This window comes from Elephas maximus, chromosome 8 (assembly GCF_024166365.1).
Source record: "Elephas maximus indicus isolate mEleMax1 chromosome 8, mEleMax1 primary haplotype, whole genome shotgun sequence".
In the NCBI taxonomy this organism is placed as follows: domain Eukaryota; kingdom Metazoa; phylum Chordata; class Mammalia; order Proboscidea; family Elephantidae; genus Elephas; species Elephas maximus.
The window spans coordinates 122,616,879-122,628,676 of NC_064826.1; the positions used below are offsets into that span (position 1 = coordinate 122,616,879).

An 11,798-nucleotide genomic window follows, 5' to 3' on the forward strand; every position below is an offset into this window, starting at 1 on the left:
CGTATACAAGACCAAATGGGCAATACTTGCCCTAAATCAAAGACCAGAAGCCAGGAAGGGACAGGAAAAGAGGACAAATGGGCACAGGGAAACTGTGGTGGAAAGGAAAAGGGGAAGAGTGCTGACACATTGCAGAGATCGCAACCAATGTCACAAAGCAATTTGTGTATACATTTTTGAATCAGAAACTAATATGTGCTGTAAAATTTCACCTAAAGCACACACACACACATTCACCATGCACGCACATAGAAGTTCTCGGGCAGAGGGTTAGTGAGGGATGTCGAAGGAGGCAGCTGTGGGCCTACGGTTAGTGAGGGATGTCAAAGGAGGCAGCTGTGGGCAGATGGTTAGTGAGGGATGTCGAAGGAGGCAGCTGTGCCTAAAAAGGGGAACAGGAGGGACCCTGTGGTGACTGTGGTGGCTGTTACAAGCACCTATACGTGTGCTAGAATCACACACACAGATGTGCACACAGGTACATAAGGATTTTGGTTCTGGTTTCCTGTAGACTCTGTGTCGTGCGTCTCAAACACTGTTCACCTGGGGAAACTTCGCACAGGACAGCTTCTCTGAGCTTCCACACTGATGCTCCCCGGCCAGTTCTGCGGCATTTGCACAGATACACAGCACGCCCCACCCTGCAGGCTCATCTTGCTGGTGCTGCTAAGAGTTTCCCAGACACTCACACTGCAGTGCTGAGAGGAGGCCCTTACCTGGGCTGAGTTCTGTGACGCCCCCTGTTGGGGAATTGTGTGGAGCACAGGAAACCTGAGCTGAGCAGGCTAGTGGTTTTCTCCTACACATGTAGGTCTTTTCCCATGGGCTTGGTGCCTCTCAGGATATAGAGCACATTACCTTCTGCCCATCCAGCTGGCTTTGGGGAGGGGCCTTCTCTGAAAGACTGAGAAGAAGGTACTGAGTGAGGATGGGTGGCCTTGAGGGAGCTCACTTTGCCTCAGAACACAAACAGCTCAGGGAGAGGCCTGAGGTCCCAATTTCACGTACAATTCTGTCGCCTGTTCCTCAGCTGGGAGCAGGTCATATGGAGAGTGATGAATATGTCCCCGTGTCTTCAGGTGGTCAGGCCCACTCTACCGCATGGCAGTGCAGGGCTGGATGGTTTGCCACCTGTGTGTGTGTGCACGTTTGTGCATGTGTGTGTCTATGCATGTGTCCTTGTGTATTTATTTCTAATTGTGCTTGTAATCAAATGCCATTGGCCTTATATTGAGTGAAATACCTCCTTGATTCTAGGAGAATGTGATCATTAGTCCCACAGTCCCCAGGTGGCTGTCAGTGTGTTGTCCTGAAGCAGTACAGCCAGAATGTGCCTTGGAATCGAGGAGGACAAAACTTCATCTCACTCACTTTGAATGTGTTGTCAGGAGGGATCCGTCATTGGAGAAGGACTTCATACTTGGTAATGTAGATGGTCGATGAAAAAGAGGACCACCCTCAATGAGATGTATTGACATAGTGGCTGCAACAATGGGCTCAAGCATGACAACAATTGTGAGGATGGAGCAGAACAGGGCAACATTTCCTTCTGTTGTACATGGGGTTGCTATGAGTCCAAACTGACTCGACGGCACCTAACAACAACAACAACAACAGTCCTACAGTAAGTGTTCCCTGCATTCTGTGCATCTTCTTTCATGTTTTAGCAGAGAACTATGACAGGCAGTGCCAGGGCCTTTTAACCAAAAGCCATGTTCAATGGCAGGTGTTCATCTTTTTTATAAAAACCCTTAGATCACTGGGATCAGGAGAAAATAATCTTACCACAGACTTAAAGATAAAAATAAACATGAGAGGTCTACAGCCTAAAAATGTCCACTGTGTAGAAAGCAATAAAAATAAGCCAATATTTTCCTTTTGTCTCCAACCAGATTTATTCGATACAATACAATTTTATACACAAAGTAATCTGGACATGTTGCTTCAAAACATGATCTTTCTTACCAATATTTTGATAGGTTACTTACTTCATAGAGTGCCAAAAGCAGCTTACTCTAAAATAAATAGAAAAATGCCCAGTGCATAATAAATGAATGGCCTAATTCCCGGACCTTTAATAGTTCCACAAGATCATAAACATGGTAGGCTCGAGTCCCTGTGACAGCCTGGAGAAGTGATATGGCAGGTCAAGAGGCCATTTTGTGCACTGCCACTGTGGTGTTATTGGGTTCCTGGATCCTAATGTTCCTGTTACCTGATTCTAGACGCACCACAGGAATAGCAGTGGGGTCAGAGGTCAGCTTAGCTGTTTGCCAGGCTAGAACGTATATCACCCCAGCATGCTATCTGACAGGGTCCCACAGCAGCCCAGATTAAGTCCTTGTGAATCTGTGCACAGGACTCCAACAATGGAAGAATTCTTCATTGTGTCCTCCAAGTGCTGCTCCAAGGTTGTGTCCAAGGTCGGCCACCTGCTGTCAGACTTGGCCTAGGACCCTACTTCTTTTCTCCTAAATCAATGTGCTTCCTTCTTTTAAATCAATATTTTCTGCCACACAACTCCTTTTGGAAATAGACACTGAGCTTGACAGAAATTGGCCACAGACCACTGGCTTTTCCTTCTTGAGTGTGTGTCAGGGTGGAGACCTGCTACACTTTGCCTAATGACTAGAGGATGACGTGGTGGACAAGGAGAACTCCCTGGGCTTTCGCGTCAACAGTGGGGGAAGCATGAGTCATGTGGAAGGTCACACCCTGCCTGGTACCTTCTCCATGCATGTCTTCATTGCTGCTGTTGGGTAATGGATACCAGGGGACCCAAGTGTTTTTAAACTCTCATGTCAAATACAAGGTGTTTTTGTTCCTTGTCCTGAAGCTACATTGGCATCTCCAACGGAGAGTTTATTAACGGACGAACGCCAGCTACCAAGAAGCAGGACTGACCACAGCTTCTGCCTAGACATGCCAGGGCCAGGGGTGTTCTCATTTTGATTTGAGGTGCTGAATTTGGCAGGAAGCAGAGACTAAAACTTGTAAAATTTTTCCTTGAAAATATTGACACACCTACAAATAAAAAAGTTTCTATGAGACTTCTAAATCAAAAAGGTAGATCTATCTTGTGGTATATTCCCCCTTCCCTGATCCAATAGTATAAAAAGATATGCTCAGGATATAAAAAGATACGTAAAGGAGTGATGATATGACTTCACAGAAAAACAAGAAGGGAAACCCTTCTTGAAGTGGAAATCTCGAGGACTCCCTGAAGGATAGAAAGCAAATGGGAGCCACCTGGAGAAGGATGAGGTTAGAAGAGGGCGCTTTAGGAGACAGGAGTGATCTCTGGAATCACCATGAAGAAGGGAGCGGTGCTGAGGTGGGGCAGGGTCCCCGATGGCAGGGTGTTGGGTGAATCGCAGGCTAAGAGAGGCAATGGACTGCTGCTACATTACTCCTTGAATACATAGGGTGTCTGCCTCTAGGTGGAAGCAGTGGGAATAAATATCTGGGGAGGGCAGGACAGTGCTGGAGAAAATAAACAGAAGAGCGTAATGAGACTCGAGAAGTAAGGTAGTAACAAACTAAGCTACAAATGACTGAAAATAAGGGGAAATAAAGTAGGAATTTGTCAAGAAAATAAAAAAGGAGATAGAGCAGGGTAGGTAAAATGGTGGTAGGTGGGGATAGAGTCTTGTGGGGAAGACATCTTGAGGGCATTTTGGGAAAGGCACCTTTAGTCTGTACCTCAAAGATGCAGAGCAGGAACTTCCAGTCACTTGTGGAGACCGGGCACATATGTTTGTACACTCCCTTCAGAAACACCACTGAAACGACAGCAAAGGAATATCAATGGGTGAAAGCCACAGAGATGTGGAGAACCAGAAAGCAGAGGCAAACAGTGAGAGCTGGCCATGTATTATTGGGAGATGAATGGCAAGGGAATGAAGGACTAACTCTGCAGATTAGAGGAATCTCTGGTTTTGATGATTTCCCTTAATTTCTCTTTACCTGGAAATGTACTAAATTTGCCATCATATTTTTTTGGTTGTCAGTTTTTTTTTTCTCAAAGTTTAATATATATATCTTCAGATTGCCCTCTTGCCTGTAGAGTTTCTGTCAAGTAATCAGCCCTTAGTGGTTTTCTTTCGCCTTTGTTTGTGCCTTTTCATTTTTCTCTTGCTGCTCTCAGGGTTCTCTCCTTGTGTTTGGTTTTGGCAAGCATGATTATGATATGCCTTGGTGACTTTCTTTTGGAGTCAATCCTATATGGGATTCTTTGAGCTTCCTGAATGGTCAGCTTTTCATCTTTCATGATATGAAGGAAATTTTCTGCCAGCAAACTTTCATCAATCTCTGTGTTCCAGAGCCCTGATCACAAGCAAAGTTTTGGTCTTGATTGTGTCCCACACAAGTCTCAGGTTTTTCTACATTCTTTTCTCTGATTTTTCCTCAAAGAAAGTGACATCCATGGATTTGTCTTCAGTTTTGCTGATTCTGCCGTTCATTGTTTCAAATTTGCTCCCAAAGCTTTCTATTGAGTTGTCCTTTTCTGAAATTTTCTTGTTTTCTCTTTTGTATTTCTACTTGCTGTTTTTGTATGATTTTTAAGTGTTTACTTCTTTTGACATTTTGTCCTTGTATTATTTTCCTGAGTTCTATTGCTTTATCTGTGTTTTCCTTGATTTTGGCTATGTTTTTGTTGGTTTGGTTGTGTTTCCCTTGATCTCTTTTCTAAGCTCTTGAAGAGCCCTACAGAAGAGTATTTTGAATTCTATATCAGGTACTTCTACTGCCTTTTCTTTTACCGTCAGGTTATCTGATTCTTTGTTTTGTTCTCTGCTGGAGCCATCTTGTCCTGCTTTTTAAATATGTTTTCGTATTATGCCTGAGACATAAAGGTAATATTTTATGTATTGGTTTAATGTTTGTTAGTTTCATCCTGTTTTTTTTGATATGTCAGTGTGGGCGGGCCTGGTGTGCTTTACTAGTTGGTCACCTTTGGACATGATAGCTCTTTCCACCTTGTACAGGTAGGCAGGGCACCAGCAGTCATATCTAGCCTGCTTCACTGTACACTGGTTTGGAGAGGTGGCTGAGGGCAGACTCAGAATTTGCTGTGTGCCTCTTGATGTTGGTCCATCAGTATGGAAACATTCAAAGCCCCTCACTAGATGGGCAGGGGTGTCAGAGGGGAGTTGTATGAGTCCACTTCCCACTGTCTAGCAACTAGATAGGTGGTTGGATTTGAGGGGTGGACTGAGTCTGGTTCAATGTCAAGAATGAGTATTGGGGATGCTCTAGCTGTGTAGTGGTGAAGGCCAGCAGGAAGTGTGGGGGAGGCCACAAGGGACTAGGGGGGAGGGAGAAAGGATAGAAAAGACAAGGAAAAATTAGAAAATAATGCGCAGTGTGGTGGCAGCCTGTGAGTGTTGGTGGGGCGGTCTCAGTGGCCAAGAAAAGTGTGCTGTATGGGGCTAAATGGGAGGGAGAAACTAAAGAAAATAAGAAAAGGGAAAAAAAAAATAAAATAAATGATTGCATGGCGGAGGCCTGAGTGTAGTGTTGGGGCAGGCCAAGGGCAGCAGCTGGCCAATGCTTTGGCAGCACTCTGTTTATGGCTGTTCAGCAGGGGCTAGTGGGAAGGGGAGTGGTGGTATACCAAGCTAGATGGGAGGAAGAAAGAAAATGAAGAAATGAAATAGGAGAAAATAGGAGCAAAAAAGTTAGGACAGTGGAGGCTGAGGGGTTGGGTGGAGTGAACCTGTGGAAGCAGTGAGTTGTTGGCTCTCTAGCTATGGTGGTGGAGTGGGAGCCAGTGGGAAGAAGGGGAGATGGTGTATGGAATTAGGTGGGAGGAAGAAAGAAAAGGAAGAATGAAAGAAAAAATGTGGCAGCATAGAGTGGGTCTATGGGTTGGGGCCAGGTGGAACCAGGGCAGCTGTGAGCTGGTGGCTCTCTATCTGTAGCAGCTCTTTAGGGCTGACAGAAATAGGGGGAGGTGGTATACAGCATTAAGTGGGACTTAGAAAGAGAAGAAAAAAAAATGATGGTTCTGCAGGAGCCAGTGCCTTGTGATATGGAAGACTTGGGCAGTGGCTAACTGGTGGTTCTCTTGATGAGGCTGCATGCACATTTTGTGGGGAGAGGGATTAGTGATGTGTGGGGCTAGGTGGGAGAGAGAAAGGAAAGGAAGGAATAGGAAAAAGAAAAGGCAGGCTGAAGGAGTTGTCGGGTTGGGCCTGGGTGGGCTCGTATTGTGGACCCCAAATATAGGGACTGCTGAGGTGGTGAGTGTCATGGATTAAATTCTGTCCCCCTCAGAAATGTGTGTATTAACTTGGTTGGGCCATGATTCCCAGTATTCTGTTGCTGTCCTCCATTTGTGATTGTAATTTCATGTTAAAAAGGATTAGGGTGGGATTTTAACACCCTTACAAGGCCACATCCCTGATCCATTGTAAAGGGTGTTTCCCTGGGGTATGGTCTGCACCACCTTTTAACTCTCAAGAGATAAAAGGAAAGTGAAGTAAGCAGAGAGTTGGGACCTCATACCCCCAAGAAAGCAGCTTCAGGAGCAGAGTGCGTCCTTTGGACCCGGGGTCCCTGCACCTGAGAAGCTCCTTGATGAGGGGAAGATTGAGGACAAAGTCCTTCCCCCAGAGCCGACAGAGAGAAAGCTTTCCCCTGGAGCTGACGTCCTGAATTTGGACTTTTAGCCTACTTTAATGTGAGGAAATAAATTTCTCTTTGTTAAAGCCATCCACTTGTGGTATTTCTGTTATAGCAGCAATAGATGACTAAGACAGGGAGTTCTTGCTTCAACTCACCAGAAGGGCAAGGGATGGGGAAACACATTTTTCTGGTTACCCCTTGCTTTGTCTCCTGTTGGAATCTCTGTGAAATTGCCTAATAGTACCCCCGATCTGGGGCATTGCTGACTATATTCCAAAACGGTGATGCTGTGCTGTGTTAGTTGGTAGGTGACCTCTACTCTGTATCCCTCCTCATTGTCCATTTTCCCTCATTTTCTTCTTCCATTTGGAATTTGATCTATTCTTTGTCTCTTCGTTTGATGCTTAGGGTCCCAGGATTGACAGTTGTATCTGTTTTAGTTCATTTTCAGGTCTTTGCTTCAGAGGCACAGCACAGTGTACCCGTCTAGGGCTGCAAGTTCGCCTATATGCAAGTTTTGTAAAACTTCAAGGAAAAGAACATCCCAATTTTATACAAATGCTTCCACACAATATGAAGAGTGGGATATGCCCACTAAAAAGGACGAGAAAACACAGTCATACAGAAACACACACACAGTCTTTCTTACATACAAACACAAAGATGTACACATACACTCACACACATACACACCACTCACACACACCCACTTACAAACATACAATCAAATAAACATAGGGACACTCACACACTCACACACACACACTCACATACATGTGCACATTCACACACACACACTCATTATTTTACGTTTCCTTATCCCTATCCATTCCCTACACGTATAGTTACTCTTTGATGTTTCATTATGAAAAATTTTAAATATACAGAAAAGTTGGAAGGGTTGCTCAGAGAACAACCACACACCAATTACCTAGATTTTAGAACTGCTGACATTTTGTACTATATCCTTTGTCACAGTACTGTCCACTGTGACTTGTGTTCATGGTGCATCAAAGCCAGCCACAGGTTTCATGTGGTTCAGTTTTCACACCAGTTTTGCACTCCATGTGTTTCTGTCTCACACATACATGCCTAATGGATAAGAACAGTATATGTCCCTTACTTTTCTTTTCCTCTACTCCCCACCCACCCTTGTTCCAGTTTGAGTTGCATCTGGCTCCCTTATGAATGCAGTCAGATAAGCAATTCAGTAGGTTGTTCTACCTCAAGTCAGGAGGAAGCCTTGGAACCTCCATCAGGCACTCATCCTGTGTCCGTGCACAGTGCCTGGATCTCTGGGCTTACCTTTGAGCTGATGAGGTCTCTGGATGGAAGGTGTTGTTGTAAGATGGAGTACTGCCACTGACAGGTGTCAGGCACCCCATGGGCTTCTTTTTGCTGATGAGGCAGGTGGAAAGAAATACACACCCATGAGCAAAGGGGGACCCTCGTTTGGGGTAGAGCTCATCACAGATGAGTCCCATACTTGTGATGTCCCTTTTACCTACAGAAACTTGAGAACCAGTAGCTCCTGGGAGGTTGTGTGTGACATGGAAAGAGTGGGAATATAGGTCACAGTGTGGGGCACAGACAGATATCGAGGGGCACTCAGTTTGTTTTGAATGGGAAGAAACCTCAGAGCCTTGGCCAGGGGGGCAGCAGCTGTGGGGAGTCAAGAGGGAGAAGACAGGGTTGTTTGGGGTGGGGTAGGGAATAGGGCACTACCCCAGGAAGTGTATAGCAGCCTCAGCTGTGGCAACGCAAAGGTCATCACAATCTCAATGTGAGCTGAAAGCTCAGAAGAGGAGGGATGGCTTCTTCTTCTTTGTCTTCACTTATAGAGGAGGCCAGTGCCTGGCTAGAAATCTCCCTTGGGAAGTGGCCACCTGTCCGACACTGTGGGTGTGTCTGTGCAAGGAGGAGAGGTTGGGTTGGATGGCATGAAGTTGGCGGGTTGCCTTCACTTGAGATTGCTTCATCTCTGGGGATAACTTGGAGCCGCACCTGCACACCTGCCACAAGCTTGAAGTTCTCCCTTGAGGAGCAGTAGCACTTTGAACCCAGGATAACGGAGAGGTCGATGATCATCTTCCCCAAGCTCCAGGAGTCGCTGTGGCTGCTGGGCTGGAATCCTTGCACAGAGCCTCCTCCTCAGCGCCTTATCCAGCTGGCCGTGCAGGCAGAAGATCCACCTTGTGGACATTCTGCTCCTCCTCCAGCTGGGTACTGAAGATGTGGAGCTTCCAGCTCCTCTGGAGGAGACTCTGAAAGTTCTGCGAGGACACATTCCAGGTGGAGTGAGTGTAGCAGCCTAGGGCTCTCCCTGGTCAGTCCTGGGTGAGATCTCAATGTAGGAGAAGTTCAACACTCCTGCAGAGCAAAGAAAATATCACTCTGTGAGGTTATAAGGTGATAGAAACAGGACACCTAACCTGATAGGCCACCACAGCCTCTGGATGTGAGGAAGGCCAGCCTGTGGGCCCTTGGTGCACCTTTTATCAAAGTGTCTTTGTGCCTGGACAGGTGGGGCTAATGTCCTGGAAGAATCCTTGGGTGCAGATCCAAAGTCTCCACTCTCAGCTAGGTCTCAGGAAGTCACCCTCCTCCTGAGCAAGGCCCCTCTCTCTACACGTGGGCCCTTTTTGCACAGGCTGCCCTCCCAGCCACTGGGAGTCTCTTTCCTTCTCTCTACCCCAACTCATGTGAGCACATCCACTCCCACTGCTCTCCACCCAAGAGATCACATCCTCACCCTTTCACTCAACCCAGGGGCTCATATCCCTCTCCTCCACCCCCATCCAGGAGTCACAGATGAAGTTTACACAGATGGAGTAAAGGAGGCATGTTCTTGTGTGGTTTGTTTCTTTTACTCCATGTGAGGTTCCATTAGTGAGACTTGTCCACACTGATATTCTGGGCTGTAGCTCCCTTGTGTCACTATGCAGTCATCTTTCAGTATACGATTTTACCCCAGTTTTCTTATCCAGTCTCCTGTGATGGGCATTTTAATTGTTTTCAGTTTGGGGTGATTATCCTGGTGTGATTCATTTTCTAATGTTTATTTCTGATAAGTAAGAATCTCTATTAGATCGTCGTTCTTAAAAGCTACGTTAGCTAAGCATAGAATTCTAGATTGACTTTCCCTGAACATTTTAAATACGTGATTCCCCTCTGTTCTGGCTTCCATTAGTATGAAGTTAGCTAATCAATAATGCCTTGGAGAGGTGGGGCCAAGATGGCGAAGTAGTCAAATGCTTCCGGGGATCCTTCTTGCAACAAAGACCCGAGAAAACAAGTGAATCGATTCTATATATGACAAGCTAGGAAACCTGAGCATCAAAGGCAAAGTTAAGGAATTGGACTGAGTGAAGGGGGAGGGACAGATGGTACAGGAGCAGCAAGGAGTTGTTGATTCTGTGGCAAGGCCTCAGTTCCCGTTCCTTGGCACGTTCCTCGGCACGAGTTCGGCAGGGCTGATGGTAGTTTCCTGGGACACAGCCACTTCAGCAAAAGACGGCAAGCAGAGTGGTGCACCCCTGACCTTGTGGTTTATCTACAAAGGGGCTGGTCTTGGCGTTTAAGATGTGGCTGCTTCAGTGAAAGAAGGCAGTCAAAGTGCCAGCACCGCTGACCCCCTGGTGTGATGGCTGTGTGACTGGAGGTGGGGTTTAGGATACAACTGCTTCAAGGAAAGAAGGCAAGCGGGGAATGCAACCCTAACCCCCTGGGGTGATCTTGGCGGTGACCCAGCACATAAGCTACACATGCATCTGGAATCTGAGATAAAACAGCACTCTCGGCTGAGATAATTGATTTTGTCTAATTTACCGCACTCAGATCTAATAGCTCCTTCTTTTGAAAGAACTCTCTCCTATCTATCTGTTCCCTCCTTCCTCTGCCCCAGCCGGCTTCATTAACAGTTGATTTCCCTGGGCCTGAGATAGTTCCTGCTGTGTTCCCTGAATCATTCTTCTGGCTTTGGAGAAGGAACAAATTAATGAACGGGGGAAAAATAGTCCTAATCTGGAAGCTCAGATCAGAAGTGGCTCCAGCCGGGCACAAGTGATCCACAGGCTTTGTCATTCACCCCTGCGTTGATCCAGGTGGCTCGACTACACCAAATATTACCTGGCTATTGTATTGCAAGGGCAAATCTGTTAGACCTCTGACTGTAACAGTTTCAGCTGTGCGGTGGAGAGCCACATTTTGGAGGTTTGATACCTATGAAACAGGGCCTTCACCTACCCACAGCCGGGGCCTGAGGACTGGAGGCTCCATCCACTCACATAGCCACCTGTGAAAGGGGTCCAAAGATAGTGGTACCTTCCAGTCCTTACAGGTATACGCATTGAGTGCCCAAGTTACAGTTGCAGAGCCCACCCTCCAGAGTGCTCTAGAGAATAGGGATGCTCCTTCCTCACTGACACTTGGGGGAAGCCTGCCAGCCCCCTGCCTCCCTCAGAGTGTGACCCCCTGCTGCTACCAGAAACCTGTGCATACACCCATCACCAGTGCTCCTCTAAGATAGTAAGTGAGAGCCTACACCACACACTAGATGACTGACTATAAGGACACCTGAGCTGAATCTATCCAAGAATAGTGAATGGACTCCTAGGCTTATATAAAGCTGGTAATAGCTCTAGCCATCTGGCAACAGGACACTAGTGCTTCAAAGACTCCAATAATCAAGTTAGCTCACTCTAGTAGTCTATCTGAGTATATCAAAACAAAACAAAGCAAGAAACCAGGGCACAGAGAGCAAAGAAAAAATAAATTAATACAATAACTTATAGATGGCTGGAGACAACAGTCAATATCAAATCATGTGAAGAAACAGACCATGATTGCTGCAACAAACTCCCAAAACAAAGAATCAAGGACTCTCCTGGATGAAAGATGTATTCCTGGAATTACCAGATGTAGAATACAAAAGATTAATATACAGAACTCTTCAAGACATCAGGAACGACATCAGGGATGAGATCAGGCAACACACAGAAAAAGCCAAGGAACACACAAATAAAGCAGTTGAAGAAATTCAAAAGATGATTCAAAAGCATAATGAAAAATTTAATAAACAGCAAGAATCCATAGAGAGACAGCTACCAGAAATTCAGAAGATTAACAACGAAATTACAGAATTGGACAACTCAACAGAAAGGCAGAGG

General features: G+C 46.0%; 1 pseudogene; it reads right to left on the minus strand.

Annotated features, from left to right (window-relative positions):
* Positions 1-2,147: 2,147 nt before the first annotated feature.
* Positions 2,148-8,833, minus strand: LOC126081612 (ragulator complex protein LAMTOR5-like; annotated as a pseudogene).
* Between the last annotated feature and the right edge of the window lie 2,965 nt (positions 8,834-11,798).